This window comes from Podarcis bocagei (genome assembly GCF_964188305.1).
Source record: "Podarcis bocagei genome assembly, chromosome: 17".
NCBI lineage: Eukaryota > Metazoa > Chordata > Lepidosauria > Squamata > Lacertidae > Podarcis > Podarcis bocagei.
In genome coordinates, this window is record NC_138143.1 from 36,974,336 (window position 1) to 36,992,830 (window position 18,495).

Consider the following 18,495-nt stretch of genomic DNA (forward strand, 5'->3'; position numbering starts at 1 on the left):
AAACAACATTCTAGGCAATACATTCATTTTTATAGCAGCAATACGGCCTAGCAGTGAAAGCTTCAAATTTGACCAGATTTCTAAGTCTTTTTTCACTTCAGTCCAACATTTTTCATAATTGTCTTTAAATAGATTCCCATTTTTAGCTGTCATGTTAATCCCCAGGTATTTCACTTTCTTAACCACTATTAAACCTGTCTCATTCTGAAACCTCTCTCTCTCCATTGCAGTTAAATTTTTCTCTAAAACCTTTGTTTTTTACTTATTCAGTTTAAATCCTGCAACCTGACCAAATTCTTGAATCAGTTCCAAAACCCTTTTAGTACTAGATTCTGGCTCCTGTAACGTCAATACTAAGTCATCTGCAAATGCTCTCAACTTGTACTGTTTAGCTCTGACTTGTATACCTTTAACCAACTGGTCCCTTCCACACTTCTCTGAAGTCTCTCAGCCTCACTCACCTCACAGAGTGTTTGTTGTGGGGGAGGAAGGGAAAGGAGAATGTTAGCCGCTTTGAGACTCCTTAGGGTAGTGATAAAGCGGGATATCAAATCCAAACTACTCCTCCTCCTCCTCCTCCTCCTCCTCTTCTTCTTCTTCTTCTTCTTCTTCTTCTTCTTCTTCTTCTTCTTCTTCTGGTGACCAGGTGCCTTTCTGCACCCTGAGATCTGACCCTTAAAAGACATTCAGGGATGCGCAATAAATCAAATAGGTAAAGGTAAAGGGACCCCTGACCATTTGGTCCAGTTTGTGGCTGACTCTGGGGTTGTGGCGCTCACCTCACTTTATTGGCCGAGGGAGCCAGCGTAAAGCTTCCGGGTCATGTGGCCAGCATGACTAAGCCACTACTGACGAACCAGAGCAGCACACAGAAACACTGTTTACCTTCCCGCTGGAGCGGTACCTATTTATCTACTTGCACTTTGGCGTGCTTTCAAACTGCTAGGTTGGCAGGAGCAGGAACCGAGCAATGGGAGTTCACCCCACCACGGGGATTCGAACCGCCAACCTTCTGATCGGCAAGTCCTAGGCTCTGTGGTTTAACCCACAGCGCCACCCAAGTCCCATAAAAAAATGCAGCAATGCAAAATGGGACCAATCCTATGCAGGTAAGCACTGGGGGAGTTAAGAGGTAAGTACCTCTCTCTATCTCTCTCTTTCTCCCCTTTGGAGAACTGGCTGGCTCTGTGAAGTTCCTGGATATCCCTTTTGCTGGCAAGCACACAGACACTTTCTGGCTTCTTTCTTCATTACAGTTAAGCACAGTGGCTTTATGAGATTGTGAACATTTCCCAGCAAATGCAGCACTGGTCCTTGGCCCAGAAACCATTAAAGAGATCCTGACAAGGCCCAGTTTGTTGGCAGCAATATTGCTGGCAGGCACTTCCATGATGTCATTGAAGACATCTGCAAGAGTGGTGCAGCTGAATGCCTAGTGAGTTAAGGCTGCTGCAAAATAAACAACAACCACACAGCAAGTTCTGTAGAGTAAACCTTAGCAATAAAAATGCAGTTTGTCTGATCTCCCCAAAAAAGATTTCTAACATCTTAGGGGAGCATTGAGCCAGACACTTAATTAAAAAAATTATTTTAAAAAGCTGGGTTGTAAATAACAGCAAGGAGCTGTATGGTTTAAAAAAATAATGGAATGAGTTGATCCAGCTTCAAATCCTCTTCTCAGATAAGGACAGAATGCAATAAATATCAGTCTTTGCTGCAATGAAGCTAAAACATTTGTGCCATTAAATGGGTGGATGCACTTAACACATTTGTTTTCTTTTAAGGATAGTAGCCTCAGGGAAGTGGGAGCAGAACTGAATTAGAACCAAGGCAGCAGGGAAGAGATTTTTGAAAACTCTTTACCCAAAACAGTCTTGCCCAAAAGGGAGCTTCCATCTCTGGCCTAATAGCAGCTTTGGGGGTGAGGAGGATTTGAGCAATTAACCCTCTCTGTGCCATGTGCCATGGCTCCAACCTCAGCTACAGGAGAGGCACAGCTACACTTGCTGAAAGAGTAAAAAGACACATTAAATACACCCAGCTGTTAACTCACTTTAACATTGCATCCGTTCTGGCCCTAAGGCTTTGATTCCTTAACAATATAATGAAATAGCACGTGCTGTTTGGAGCCAGTCTGTTGGTTCTACTGTGCTTTGTTAAGAGAAAACTCTACTTAAAAATAAGTTTGAACATTTCAAAATATTATAGTTAGCATTGATGTTGTGCCCCTTAGGTAAAGTGCTACCATGAGGCATTAGCTTGTTGTTTAGTCGTTTAGTCACGTCCGACTCTTCGTGACCCCATGGACCAGAACACGCCAGGCACTCCTGTCTTCCACAGCCTCCCAAAGTTTGGTCAAACTCATGCTGGTAGCTTCGAGAACACTGTCCAACCATCTCGTCCTCTGTCGTCCCCTTCTCCTTGGGCCCTCCATCTTTCCCAACATCAGGGTCTTTTCCAGGGAGTCTTCTCTTCTCATGAGGTGGCCAAAGTCTTGGAGCCTCAGCTTCAGGATCTGTCCTTCCAGTGAGCACTCAGGGCTGATTTCCTTAAGAATGGAGAGGTTTGATCTTCTTGCAGTCCATGGGACTCTCCCTAAGCTAATGCGTTAGCTTAGGGAGAGTCCCATGGACTGCAAGAAGATCAAACCTCTCCATTCTTAAGGAAATCAGCATTAGCTTAGGGAGTCTTAAAACAGACCTTTTAGATAGATTATTACAATAGTGCAGATGACAGACTGAACCTAAGACAGAGTACCTTTCCAAAGTCTGGAGCTGTTGATAATCCATATTTTTCTCTCTTTAAACGCTCCTTGGTAGTCCAATCATTCACTAAATTCCACAGCGTGTTTGTGTGTCTATTATGTATATATGTATATATATCTCTAAAATGGAGGGATTTTGCTGCAGAAACTGTTGTGGACCAGGCAAGAGTTCCAACTCTGATCACTGGGATTGACTCCTTAGTCAGATGCCAGTGAGTTAGCTGGGCTCCCAATCTGAATCCCTTTCCTAAACAGGGGCTTTGGAAGTAGGAGATGAGGCTTTTAGGGAAGAGGATCAAGGCAAGCCAGTTATAACAAGGTCAAGACACATGCGCCCTCCCTGTGAAATGCCCTCCCATCAGCTGTCAAGCAGATACCCTGTAAATACAATATTTTTTCCATGCAAAAGACAATGTTTCTTATACAGTGGACGCTCAGGTTGCAAACGTGATCCGTGCGGGAGGCACGTTCACAACCCACAGCATCCGCAACCCTCAGTGCCGTGTCTGCGCACGCGCGGGTTGCGATTTGGCACTTCTGCGCATGCGCAAAGCACAATTTAGCGCTTCTGTGCATGCGCGAGCGCCAAAACCCGGAAGTAACCCCTTCCGGGTGCTTTGGCATCCTCAATATATAAATAGGTCCACAGTGTGTAAGTTGCTGCACATCCAGTTATCCTAACTTGAAACACTATGGGCATGAGCTGTGACCGCCCTCAAACCCCTTGTGATGGCCTGGGATTCGGACTCGGAGGCTGAACTTGAGGGATTCCAGCCTGCACAGGAGTCCCCGCCTCCAGAACCAGCTGAGCCGGGGCTGGGGCTTGAGCCTGAAGGGTCCTCACCTGTGCTGGATCCTCAGGTGCAGGCACCAGCTGAGCCTGCTCTGGCTCCTGAGGTGATGGAGGACCCATTGCCTGCAGGTGCTCCACTCTCAGCCCCGTCAGAGGAAGCTGAGGTGGCCTCTGGGTCCGGGAACCCTCCAGCCTCTCCTGAGCTGCAGAGGCTCAGGGCAGAGAGGCAGAGGGAACTAAGTTCCCGCAGGAGGAGTGCTTGCCTCCAAGCCAGGAGAGGCGAGTCACCTGTGGACTGGGGCTGCCCTATGCCTCAGGGCAGATAAAAGCCGGCCAGCCCCAGTCCCAGGTTGCAGGAGCAACATTGTTGGTAGCCAGTTCCTGCCTGAACCCTGTCCTGATTTCCTGCCGGAGCTCCTGACCTCACCCGACTCCCTGCCTTGGACCCCACTTCAGCTTTGACGAACAGCCTCCATACCGCACCCTCGACCTCGGACTGGACTCGGACCTCACCTCTCGGTTAGCCCCCAAGACCAGCACACCCCTGTTGTAATTTTGAACTGTATTCTTCTTCTCTGGAAGGGTCAGGCTGCGAAGGCGGTCTCCACTGTTCCTCCTCTGCCCACTCCCTGAATGTAATTTTACTTACCCCCTGATGTGATGTGGTTATCCCAGGTACTTGTATGTTTCTCTCCATCCAAACCCGACATCATTATCTGCCACCGACAGGAGACCAGGAAATGCAGTTTTTGACCGCTATGAAATGTCATTTTGCCCAGAGGCTTTTCTCATCAGCCCACATGGCATCTCACTTAAGGAAGCTGACAACATTCTTCTAAGCCACGCTGGGGACCGAACTTCAGCGGCTCATAGAAACTCACCTCAAATAAAATTGGTGCCTGAGTTTGATTTTTTCCTCTCCCCTCCCTATCCCTATTCCCTTGTGTGCCATTTTTGGTTAGATCATAAGCCTGCAGACAGGGACTGTTTTGTATTAATTGACTGTATGTAAGCCACTCTGGGAACCTTTTCGACTGAAGCTCAAGGCACAAATTAATTTATGAATTCACACTTTTCAAAACCTAACCATCCTTCAAAATTTTCACTTCTCTGAATTTTTTTTCCCTTGCAGTTCTCCGGTCATGTAATATGTATGAAAATGCATGCTCTAGGTTAAAGACTGGATAAAAAAAGCACATGTCACTGAACATGATATTTCAAAATGCATTACATTCAGGAACATGGTTTTGCAAAAAAATAAAATAAATGTGTGTGCATTAGGCAAAATTGCAAACAGAAGTGGGTATATTAGGAGAAATTCACTGGTGGATTCTCATGAGGACATTTTTTAAACAAATAATAATAATAATAATACTCAAAATGTTTGGAAATGTAAAGAATTTTTTAAAAGAGAAATGCAGAGAAACCACCTTTGACAGATTTCCCTAAGAGACAGGGAAATAAATAAAGAAATGTAGAAGAAATGAACCTCAGAAAGAAAACCTCTTTCTCTGCCTTAGATTATATTACTTGGAGCTTTCAGTGTCACTTCTGGTGCCCTGGCCTCACTCAGTCCTCATGTGCCAGGCCTGCCATCAGCTTCTGTCGCAGGAATCAGCCCCTTTGCTGGTGACATCTTCTGCTACTTAGGTTCTTGCGGTGTAACTTTACACTGCGCAAAAATATGGCTCTTTTCCAAACCTGAAATGGTGAGCCGATTAGATGCACGACAGGTGTTAAGACCTCGCAGCATCTAATGCCGGCGACTGACAAGGCGTGATCTGAAATTAATGAGGCACACGAGGAAGCCAGGATTTTCACACAAGATGGTCTTTAAAAATAATAATAATGCAGTCAAAACCAGTTAGTGCCTAATCTGCCCGTATATTGCAGAAGGCCCTAGGAAGCACAGGAGCGTGGTGTAGAATTAGAAATTTGCCCTCTTAAGTCTTGTCTCCATCAGTGGGAGAGGGAGGGTTTCTGATGACAATCAGCGTCTGCCTTACTGCTTCTCTCTGTCTCTCTCTCGCTCATAATCCACATGTAAGCCACCGCAGATCTTTCAAACTGCAAAGGTATATATACCAGTGTCACCATTTTGAAAGGTAACTGAGGGTAAAACGGAGAGCCTATGCTGAGCACAGGAAATGAAACCCACCGCCATTCTTAAATTCATCAGAGGTTTGCATACTTTCCTTATTTATTTACTTCATGCCAGGAGTCACTTTCTGTGAAATATCTCCAAGCAATTTCACAGTGTAAGCATCAAAGGTAAATAAAATCTGTGGCAAGTCAGCATGACATACCAATGATAAATTTAAGATTGGAACTGGCTGAGGACGGGCAAGTGAAATGGTCCCAGTTTTATGGGGGATGAGTTGGGGAAGGGAGGTTTTTGCATGAGGCTCTGGCAGGAATCAAACATTGCCCATAATCTTGCAAGGGGTCACGCTGGAACACTTACTGAAAATGCAAAATCAGTGCATCACAGTAATTGAGATGGCGGTGAAAGCAAATTTGATGTTAGTTATTATAAAGAAAGGGACCGGAAATAAAATCTAAAGTTTGGAATGCTGTTACATTGATCAATACAACCACATTTGCAATATTGGCTTCAGTTGTAACCACTCCCATCTTAAGAAAGAATCTGCAGAATACTGGGGGGAAATGATTATAGATTTAATTTTTATTGTGTGTGTTTTTTTGGGGGGCACACTTTATCTATCTCATTAAGCTTATAAGGCAGGGATGGTGAACCTGCGCCAAGTTTGACAGTTGGGAAGGGCCAGCAATTCGTCAATCATCCGACATCACAATAACATCAAGTGAGACATTTTAATTGTTTTGTCTTTTTCAAAATCGCTTTGAGATTTTCTTTTCTACAATCAAGTGGATGCACACACACATAAACACACACATATACACCCACGCCAGTGATCAGCTGATTGTTAGGACCTGACAGCAATATCCACAGAGAATTGATGCTTTTGAGTTATGGTACTGGAGGAGACTCTTGAGAGTCCCATCGACTGCAAGAAGATCAAACCTCTCCATTCTTAAGGAAATCAGCCCAGAGTGCTCACGGGAAGGACAGATCCTGAAGCTGAGGCTCCAAGACTTTGGCCACCTCATGAGAAGAGAAGACTCCCTGGAAAAGAACCTGATGTTGGGAAAGATGGAGGGCACAAGGAAAAGGGGACGACAGAGGACAAGATGGTTGGACAGTGTTCTTGAAGCTACGAACATGAGTTTGACCAAACTGCAGGAGGCAGTGGAAGACAGGAGTGCCTGGTGTGCTCTGGTCCATGGGGTCAGAAGAGTCGGACACAACTAAACGATTAAACAAAAAAACAACATGCAAGTGGCAATCTGTGGAGCTTAAGATACACACACATACACACACATTTTCTATTTTTCTGTTGTGAACAGTGGACTAGGCTAGTCCTCTAAATGTTCCTCTGGCGCCTCCTTCCCAAAGCTCAGGAAGCTTTTACCTGGATTACTGAGGGAGATGCAATTCTCCGACAGGGTCCAAGAGCTCTCCTGCCACCTTCCCACCCAGCTTGAGAAAGGAGGCAGGAAGTTTCCATTATCTTTTCAGGGACCTGGCACCTCTTTTCCAAAGCTCAGGAAGTTTCTGCCTGACTGAGGGAGGGAGGCACGATGCTCATGTGCAAACATCCCCCACATCGCTCCTTGCAAGGTGGCACCTCTGGCCCTAACTAGGGATGCAGGTGGCACTGTGGTCTAAACCACTGAGCCTCTTGGGCTTGACGACCAGAGGGTCAGTGGTTCGAATCCCCATGATGAAGTGAGCTCCCTTTGCTCTGTCCCAGCTCCTGCCAACCTAGCAGTTCGAAAGCACACCAGTGCAAGTAGATAAGTAGGTACCGCTGCAGTGGGAAGGTAAACGGCATTTCCATGCACTCTGGTTTCCGTCACTGTGTTCTGTTGCACCAGTAGCGGTTTAGCCATGCTGGCTACATGACCCAGAAAGCTGTCTGTGGACAAACGCCGGCTCCCCCGGCCTGAAAGCAAGATGAGCGCTGCAACCCCATAGTTGCCTTTGACTGGACTTAACTGTCCAGGGGTCCTTTACCTTTTACGTCTGGCCCTAAATGTTCCCCTATGACAAAATTAGCAGTACACCACTGGTTGTGAACTGTCCTTGGATCTTTGGGTGGAGGGTGGTCTACAAATTTAATAAATAATAATAATAACCCCATCCCGCAAATTTCTTGCAAAACTCTACCCATCCGCCACACTTTTTTGGAGTCATCCTGCAAATGGTCAAATGTATTGTAGGTCCAAGGATCAAAGTTTAATATTAACCCCTTATCCCTGATAAAACTGTCATTGACAGCTGTAAACTATATGAGATGATCAAGCAGCTGTTTGTATCTTCTCCTTTAGGGTCAATTCTCTCGATTATCTTTCGCAATTGTTGTATGTGACCTTTGTCTCCTTTCCAGAATGAAAACAATCTCTTGTGTTCCTGTGTGTTTGGTTTAGGAGTGAGGAAGCAGTTGAACATGCAAATACCACTCTCCCCCCTCAAAAAAAACATATTTACAGTATTTGATTTTCCATACAGTGGAACCTCGGTTTTCGAGCATCTTGGAAGCCAAACTTTTCGGAACCTGAATGCCAAAAACCTGGAAGTAATTGCTTCTGTTTTCAAACACGCCACAGAAGTGTAAGTGCTTGACAGCCATATGTCAGGAGTGCTCTGATGGTGTTTCCTGCTTGGCAGGGGGTTGGACTCAATGGCCCTTGTGGTCTCTTCCAGCTCTATGATTCTATGATTCTATGATTCTATGTAATGGCTCCCAAGGCATGTTTCTCAATTTTCACCATTGAGATTGTTGACAGCCCTTTGCGACTCGGTTGTCGAACTTTTCAGAAGTCGAACAGGCTTCCGGAATGGATTATGTTTATCAGCCAAGGTTCCACTGCATTAAATTTTACATTCATCACACATCATTTTATCTACATACAGGATTCCCTTGAATCCCCTTGACTTCCCCCCTCCCCTTTGTGGGTCTTACTGTTATGCTTTTCTTGCTGCATCTTTTAAGGTAATCTAGAACATGCAAATACCTCTCTGTTACACTGGGCACTACAATTCTGGGGGTTGATATAAAGTGCCTCAGTGTGATCCTATCAGCACACAAGCACAAATATTATGAACTGAGAGAGAGAACTCTTGAAACACTCACAGGGCAAAGTTCATATTTACTGAGTCAATTCAAAATTGAGTCAAGAGGAGTTTGCCCATCAGATTGTAGAAGCGAATGCCTGACATTAGTTCTTGCCTTAAGAGGGTTTTCTCATGTACCTTCTTAACAGAGCCGTTGGGTTGGAGAACTTGCTTTCCCATGATGTCAACTCGTTTGGCTATCTGAGTAAATGAGGCAACCATGTGACTTGGCAGGTCACACAAGTCCCAGAAAATCAGCACCCACGTAAATACAGCTTCACAGAAAACTTGCTCCGGTATGACCTTTCATGTGAAAGGCCAATGCAATCTGTTCCGGGATGGGTGGTTCCAGCAGAAGCAGAGCACCCAGATGTATGGGGCCACTTCATGGAAAAGTAGCTCCAAGTGTCCCTATTTTCCAGGACAGTCCTGAATTTACAGAAACAGTCCCAGTTTCTGGTTTGATCCCGCTTTTCCTTAGGACGTCCCTATTTTCATCAGATGTGTTGGAGGGTATGGAATTATGCGACCTCTGAGTCAAGGAAATACCGTAATTTTTGCTCTATAAGACTCACTTTTTCTATATATGTTGGAAGCCATCCAGAGTGGCTGGGGCAACTCAGTCAGATGGATAGGGTATAAATATTATTATTACTGCTGTTGTTGTTGAATAGGACGTCCCTATTTTCATCGGAGAAATCTAGGGGGGTATGCTTCATCCAATGGAGTGGATAGCAACCTTGACTCTGGGAGCAACTCCTAAGCTCTCCTCTGCTGCTCAGATTCACTGTGACATCATCCCCTCAGCTTTTGTGACATCATCGCTGCCCATCCAGCTGTTGCCTGGGGCTTCATGGCTGCCACAAAATCCCTTACCTGTTTGAGCATCTAACATGCAACTTCGCAGAGGCCTGGAAAATCCCAACCAGCAGGAGGGAACATAGAGATCTGCAAGATGCCAAATTCACAAAGCCGGCAGCTGAAAGGGAACAAGAAGGGTGGGAGCAAAAGAATCTGGGCTACTTGCAACTTTTGCCCCCCAAGCGCAGTGGCGTAGCATGGGTTGTCAGCACCCGGGGCAAGGCAAGTAATTTAGAATCATAGAATCATAGAGTTGGAAGAGACCACAAGGGCCATCGAGTCCAACCCACTGCCAAGCAGGAAACAATTTGCACCCCCTAACCCGTGGATTTGCGCCCCCTAACCCTAACCCCCAGATGTTGCGCCCGGTGCGGCCGGGCCCCCCCCTGCACCCCCCACGCTACGCCACTGCCCAAGCGTCGTCCAAGTGACCTCATGCAGAGTGGCTGGGGCAACCTAGTCAGATGGGTGAGGTGTTGTTGTTGTTGAATAGGACGTCCCTATTTTCATCAGAGAAATGTTGGAGGGTATGCAGTTATCATTCTTTGGCAATGACAAACTGCTTCCATTTTTGAGATTGTAGCTTCGTATTAGGAGCATCCAGGGCTTTGAAGCCCTCTCCCTCCAGTAAAACGGAACAACAAACCGACTCATTTTTTAATGAAAAATGGTAATAACATCCCAACAAAAGAATGCTTAGGTCATTCGGCTCAAGTATAAATAATTATCATCATTATTGTGCAGCCGCATCCCACCCCCACCCCCCGTTGCACCTGGGAGCTCTAGCCAAAGAGGGATTTAATTAAATCCTCATGCCAGATTGACAGATGAATGGAGCGATCGCTGCTTCATGAATGGCTGGCCAGAAGGCCAGGAGCCAAGCCTCATGAATAGAGCTTTTCACTTGGTGACCTGTAGCTTTAACGCCGGGTGCCACGCAGAGGAGGCCAGGAGGAGGAGGACTCGACTGCTGGGCTTTGCGGTAAGCAGATGTAGGGCACTGCTCTGATAACGGACGGATTACATAATCTGGCAAATACGCAAACGTCCAGGAGCCCATATGCTCTCCATTGTCCTGCTGAGGTTTATCCGTGTTTTATGGATGCTGGACAGGAAAGGATTGTCAGATAAGAGACCTGCCTGCTCTGTGTCTGCTGCAAAAGATACTTTGAGTGGAAGGTTAATTTGCTGAAGAAATAGTGCAAAAGAATGGGGGGGGGAGAATAAAAATGGGCAAAAAAATATAATTGGTTATATTGATTGATCATAGAATCATAGAATCATAGAGTTGGAAGAGACCACAAGGGCCATCGAGTCCAACCCCCTGCCAAGCAGGAAACACCATCAGAGCACTCCTGACATATGGTTGTCAAGCCTCTGCTTAAAGACCCCCAAAGTAGGAGACTCCACCACACTCCTTGGCAGCAAATTCCACTGTCGAACAGCTCTTACTGTCAGGAAGTTCTTCCTAATGTTTAGGTGGAATCTTCTTTCTTGTATTTGGATCCATTGCTCCGTGTCCGCTTCTCTGGAGCAGCAGAAAACAACCTTTCTCCCTCCTCTATGTGACATCCTTTTATATATTTGAACATGGCTATCATATCACCCCTTAACCTCCTCTTCTCCAGGCTAAACATGCCCAGTTCCCTTAGCCGTTCCTCATAAGGCATCGTTTGTTCTGTTGAAATTGTTTAAGAAAATATTTTTTAAAAAAATAATAAGCATGGTATATATGCAGTGCCTGCGACCTAGAACTCCCTCTGCATCTTGAAAACAAATGGGCATGCCAGGGAGGGATGTAGACCTCTCTCGAAGGCACCTAGGAATTATGTTGTATTTCATGTCATGAAGGCCACTTCAAAAGAATAGGTCTCTTCGGATATATCTTTTTCGCCTTCGCTGTTGCTGTCCAGTCCAACTGCTGCCAAATGAATGGGGAGTAAAGGTTCAGGTGAGGTGAGATCTGAAAAAGTAAAAAAAAGGTAAAAGGTAAAGGACCCCTGGACGGTTATGTCCAGTCAAAGGCGACTGGGGTTGCAGCACTCATCTTGCTTTTAGGCCGAAGGAGCCAGCGTTTGTCCACAGACAGCTTTCTGGGTCATGTGGCCAGCATGACTAAACTGCTTCTGGTACAACAGGACACGGTGACGGAAACCAGAGCACACGGAAATGCCGTTTACGTTCCTGCCACAATGGTACCTATTTATCTACTTGCACTGGTGTGCTTTTGAACTGCTAGGTTGGCAGGAGCTGGGACAGAGCAATGGGAGCTCACCCCAAAGCAGGGATTCGAACTGCCAGCCTTCTGATCTGCAAGCCCAAGAGGCTCAGTGGATTAGACCACAGCACCACTCTCATTCCCTATGAAAAAAGTAACACCTGTGGGAAATGGAAGAAGCCATACCAGACAGCAGGCGTGACCTGGAAGCTGTTTTTAATAGGTCAGCCTTTTGCCACATGAGCTATCTGGCCTATTAATGTTCAGAACGTTCTTTGCTGATTAGGAGCACAGGAATATCATATCATATCATATATCATATCATACAAGATAGCCAAAGCCCAGTGGTATGGAGTGGTGCCTTGTATTAAGGCAGACCATTGGTCAGTCTAGGTCAGTACTGTTTGAAGCTGCTTTGAGGTATAAGCAGTATATTAATTAATTAATTAATTAATTAATTAATTAATTAAATCAACAAAAAGGGGCAAAGCCATAAGGAGCACCATTTGAACTTCCTATGATTTCTACCACTCTCAACAGCGAGTAGGCTTCCCCTTATCCCTGGCCTTTCTCCCAGCTGTTTCTCATGCACCTGCCTAGTCTCCTTCTTAACCTTTCACCAGCTGTTGTCCAGATCTAATCTCATGGTTTCCATCCCTGGGTGTGTGTACGATGGCCAAGGTGCAATATTTTGCTAGCATCTCCTCAGTCCTAATGCCTGTTGAATCCTCCCAGCCCTCAGAAATAACTTTCACCTGTCTCCCTTCGCTATCACAGGTTAACATCCCCTTTCAATGGGAATTGCAGTAGCATTATTCAAGCTAAGGGACACGGGTGGTGCTGTGGGTTAAACCACAGAACCTAGGACTTGCCGATCAGAAGGTCAGCGGTTCGAATCCCCTTGGCGGGGTGAGCTCCTGTTGCTCGGTCCCTGCTCCTGCCAACCTAGCAGTTCAAAAGCACATCAAAGTGCAAGTAGATAAATAGGTACCGCTCCAGTGGGAAAGTAAACGGCATTTCCGTGCACTGCTCTGGTTCGCCAGAAGCGGCTTAGTCATGCTGGCCACATGACCCGGAAGCTGTATGCCGGCTCCCTCGGCCAATAAAGTGAGATGAGCGCCGCAACCCCAGAGTCGGTCACGACTGGACCTAATGGTCAGGGGTCCCTTTACCTTTATCTTTATTCAAGCTAAATTTGCCCCCTCATAGGTGCAATTGCATGATTTCCTGGCTGAAGGCTAAGGTGACTGAATGCCACAGTCCATGCAAGTTGAAAGGACGGTGTGATTTGACTACCGTAGGGACCTTGGATGACACTGTGGCTACCCTTGCCCTGCTGTGAAGCCAGATTTAATCCTGGATGGAGGCTGTGATATAATTTATCAAACTGGTGTCTCCAAGGAAACCTAAGGGCCATTAGGCAGGAGCTGTCCATCAATCGCTTTTCAGGTGGCTCATGTGATGTTGACAGCTCTGGCTATAGCTTGATGTTGCTATTTCCTCCTTCCTCCCTTGCTAACCAAACCATTCGTATGAGAGCCTACTCCAGTATGACCTCAGTGGTGCAAATACTGCTGCATTGTGTCTTCTTTGTGCACTATTCCATCAGAAGCTGCAGAAAACATGCAATAAGCAGATCAGAATACAGTTATCCACTCCACCAAGAGCGTAACATGTATTTATTTATTTTTAATTTCCCTATTTGTCCTTATATTCTGTTGTTGTTTTTTATGATATTTATTAAATTTTACAGACAATAAAATTATGAAGCAATATTTCTAATGTCAAAACAAACACCAATGGAAATAAGGGACAACCTTGTCTTGTTTCTTTTCTATTTGACATTTGTTTGTCAAATAGAATATTATTTACTAAAAGTTTTGCGGATTGGTCAGTATAGATCGCTTTAATTCCAGCCAGAAAAGAATTACCAGTTTCCATTTTCTCTAATATCTTAATCAGAAATGACCAAGAAATATTATCAAAAGCTTTCTCCGCATCTAAAAAGATTAATGAGGCCCATTACATGTATTAAATTTTAAGGTGCATCCATATTTTAGGGTAAAATGCATATTTTATTTTTAAATACATACAGAAATAATGTGAATTTTGTGCATTTAAAAAAATGCACAGATGGGTGTGGAAACAGAGCAGCATTGAATTAAAAATAGACACATGCAAAACTGATGTGCAGGGCCATCTTAAGCATATCCGGCGCCATGGTGCAAAGATCCCTCCAGCGCCCCCCCCCATTTCCCAGAGTTGTCGACCTTTTCCCAAACCTCTGCAGGGATCACTCTCCTCCCGCGGAGGCTTGGGAGGCAAGCTGCACACCCGCCAGCCATATGGTTGACAGGGTACAGCTGGCGGGTGGGCAGGGAAAGGGGAGGCCATCAGCAAAGCTGCACAGCTCCCCCACTCACTGGGGCGCCCCTGACAGGTCAGTGCCCTGGTGCAACACACCAGTAAGCCCAATAGGAAAGATGGCTCTGCTGATGCGGACCAGAAATAGACAGGTACTCTCTTTTCAACATGGCTTTTGCTCCAGCTCCCAGGAGATGTGAGGTTGCCAGCTCCTCCCACCTTCCCCTGGCTTCCAAAGTTACTGGTAGTGGCCCAGGAAAGAGACACTGCTGCCAAGTCATGGAGGGAGAGGGCCTGGGTGGAAAGAAAGGTCTAGTGTTACTCCTTGCAAAATCTTCCGTGTCTCGTGAAAAGGAAATACCCATTGACAAAGTTTGAGATGCTTGCTTCCTAAGCATTTTGCAGAATAGCTAAGAATTTATTCATGGGAAATTGTTGATGGGAAATGCATCCGAAAACTTAGATCTCATTTCCCCGAGAGCCCCAGATGTGAGAGTAAATGATTACACACCAAGACAGTACTGTGATCTATGCAAAAGGAAAAGGAAGGAGGGGAAATGTAAATTTGTAATGGGTACAGGAAGGTGAATTTAGCCAAGAGGAAGCTGTATTTATGATGGGCTGGAGGGAAAAATAGGCCGCCTGATTTGTGGTAATTTATATATCTGTGATTTATTCCTCTTTTCATTGGCATGTGCTGTATGGCGCTGGAACTTACAGGGTAAGGAAGAAGAGCCAGAAGCGTAAAGAAGCAAAAGCATTCAGAAGTGGAGAATGCATAATGCCTGGCAAGAGCATATATTTCTCTGGTGACAAAGCCAGCAAAAATCCTTTAGGCCAATGGTGGAGCTGAGGAACAGCTATTAATCAGGGTGGAGTTAGTCTATTATCTAGAAGAAAAGGACATTATTGAGGAGGTCTGGCCCCCTTCCACATCTGAGTGAAATTCATATAGCCTCATAACCTGATTGTTGAAGAGAAAATTGGCCATTGACACCAACTTGGCAGCCTTATTAGTTTGGAAGATGGAACTGTGATCATATTACACCTAGATTGGTCACCCTTGGCTTCAGCTGAACATTTTTTTGTGGCGGTTCTTTCTCTAGTTGTGTCATAATGGGAGGTGTAAATCAGGACACATAACCTCTTCTTACTGTCTTAGAGCAATGTGCCTCCACTAATTGGACCCACTATCTCGCAGATGCATTGCTACATAGTGGAATAATAGGTGGGAAATTGGAGGCGGTTTTTAAAATCTCCAGAACCCTATCCTATTTAGGCCTCCTGAACAAAATGATAATAATTAAATGAACAGTCTCTTTCTGGCACGAAAATAAATTGAGACTTTCAAGGTATTTTACACCTTGTTTTACTTTTATGTCTAGCTGAGCTGATGAGTTACTTCCAAGACGGTATGACATTTCTTGGTATTGCTCATTGCAGGTATTTCTTTAGGTATTGGAACAGAAAATGGACCTGCTCTGAGGATCATCCTGACCAGCACACAAGCACTTGTGTGTGTTTACTTAGAAGTAAATCTTAGTGAGTTCAGTGAGGTTTACTCACATGAGATTTGAGCCTAAGGATGGAAAGAGGGTGTGATGAGAAATGGAACAGCAAAAGAACTGTTTCAGGCAACTGTTTGGGCAGGCTCTCTAGTCTCAAGCAAGAAGGTACACCTGGAAACAGGTAGTGGTATCAAGTAGCTGGAAAGTGGCAATCTTAAGAAGCTGCACAGTGTGACGCGGCAGCTAAAAAAGCCAATGCAATTCTGGGCTGCATCAATAGGAGTATAGCATCTAGATCAAGGGAAGTAATAGTGCCACTGTATTCTGCTCTGGTCAGACCTCACCTGGAGTACTGTGTCCAGTTCTGGGCACCACAATTCAAGAAGGACACTGACAAACTGGAACGTGTCCAGAGGAGGGCAACCAAAATGGTCAAAGGCCTGGAAACGATGCCTTCTGAGGAACGGCTGGAGAAGAGGAGGTTAAGCCTGGAGAAGAGGAGGTTAAGGGGTGATATGATAGCCATGTTCAAATATATAAAAGGATGTCACATAGAGGAGGGAGAAAGGTTGTTTTCTGCTGCTCCAGAGAAGCGGACACGGAGCAATGGATCCAAACTACAAGAAAGAAGATTCCACCTAAACATTAGGAAGAACTTCCTGACAGTAAGAGCTGTTCAACAGTGGAATTTGCTGCCAAGGAGTGTGGTGGAGTCTCCTACTTTGGAGGTCTTTAAGCAGAGGCTTGACAACCATATGTCAGGAGTGCTCTGATGGTGTTTCCTGCTTGGCAGGGGGTTGGACTCGATGGCCCTTGTGGTCTCTTCCAACTCTATGATTCTATGATTCTATAACAAGGATTAGCAAGGTCAGAGATGGAAGCCAGCTCCTCAGTACCAAGGACAGCTACAGAGCAGCACATGCTGTTGTTTAGTCATTTAGTCGTGTCCGACTCTTCGTGACCCCCTGGACCAGAGCACACCAGGCACGCCTGTCTTCCACTGCCTCCTGCAGTTTGGTCAAACTCATGCTGGTAGCTTCTAGAACACTGTCCAACCATCTTGTCCTCTGTTATCCCCTTCTCCGTGTGCCCTCCATCTTTCCCAACATCACGGTCTTTTCCAGGGAGTCTTCTCTTCTCATGAGGTGGCCAAAGTATTGGAGCCTCAGCTTCATGATCTGTCCTTCCAGTGAGCACTCAGGGCTGATTTCCATCAGAATGGATCGGTTTGATCTTCTTGCAGTCCATGGGACTCTCAAGAGTCTCCTCCAGCACCATAATTCAAAAGCATCAATTCTCCGGCGATCAGCCTTCTTGATGGTCCAGCTCTCACTTCCATACATCACTACTGGGAAAACCATGGCTTTAACTATACGGACCTTTGTTGGCAAGGTGATGTCTCTGCTTTTTAAGATGCTGTCTAGGTTTGTCATTGCTTTTCTCCCAAGAAGCAGGCATCTTTTAATTTCGTGACTGCTGTCACCATCTGCAGTGATCATGGAGCCCAAGAAAGTCAAATCTCTCACTGCCTCCATTTCTTCCCCTTCTATTTGCGAGCAGTACGTAGGTTGCACCAAAGAGTTGCAGAGTTCAAGAAGCCTGTATATCATGATGCAGACGTCCCTCTCTATGTGGTCTCTTGTTTCAAATGCTCAGCAGAGCAGAACAGGACCCAGTTATGGGGAAGCAGCTCCTGCACAACAACTAGTAAGTGTGACTTGGGCTTCAGTTCATAAACCAGAGCTAGGGAACCTCCAGATGCTGCTGGACTCTAGCTCCCATCAGCCCCAGACAGCATGGCCAATGGTTGGGGATGATAAGAATTGTAGTCCAGCAACATGTGAAGGGCAGCAAGATTCCCATCCCTAACACAAGCAAAGAGAAGGCACCCAAAAGGCACTAGATGTAAATAAGCCTTTGATAATACATTTACAAATTCTGGAATCGTGCAAGATATAGAAATGGAATAATACTATAGGTAGTCTCTCAATCACTAACTTACTTCCTTTTCTGCACACCTCTTTCCCTTAGCAATTAATGCATTGGAGGAAAATATGCTGGTCTTTCAAATATTTGGGAGGGGAAAATCAATATAAATCTAATTATATTTTCTGTATTCTAGCATTCGCTCACTTTTTGCTGCATGGAAGAGAGCCAATTGCTCCGAGTAGATGCAGATTTGAAACTGTGAAGGGGAAGTTCTGCCGCTCCTTCTACCCTTTTGAAATTGTTAGCACTTTTCAAAACTGTATCATTCACCAAAACACTGTTATAAAGAACTCCTCATAGCTTCAATTTAGAAGCTGTGTAATGGAAGTTAAGGATGGAGATTGTGGGGAAATTGGGGCAGGGGGAGACCAAAAGACTGATTTCCACCTCTAAAATTGGTTAGATGGATGCAAGCTTTAATTGGTTTAATCACTATATTAATAAAGTAAAGCTTTCATCCATTTCTTAGTGAGGACATTTTTTCATTGGTGAAACAGAAATGGAATAATTATTTTGAAGCTATTTTGACTTTGGTGCATTATGGAAGCAGGGAATTCTTCCTCTTAAGGATGAATGACAGCTTCTGTTTATTAAACTGCATTCCCTTTCCTTTTAATATCACACTGCAAAAAACATTTATTCTGAGATGTTGCAAACATGCACATTTATTTAAATTTAATTAACTGATTGGTTCAGTCAGCCCCATAATTAGTGATTCTTGTAGCCAATCGGGTTGACCATCTCTGATATGCCTGGGGTAGAGAGGCTTGGGGCAACTTTAGTGGCAGCAGACCAGAG

The 18,495-nt window shown here is 45.2% G+C and overlaps 1 long non-coding RNA gene across 1 annotated transcript; it reads left to right on the forward strand.

Moving 5' to 3' along the window:
- Positions 1-10,031: 10,031 nt before the first annotated feature.
- On the forward strand, positions 10,032-15,555 carry LOC308577070. The gene is made up of 2 exons (XR_014003409.1): positions 10,032-10,086; positions 14,921-15,555. It is a non-coding gene; the product is annotated as an uncharacterized lncRNA (long non-coding RNA).
- Positions 15,556-18,495: the final 2,940 nt, after the last annotated feature.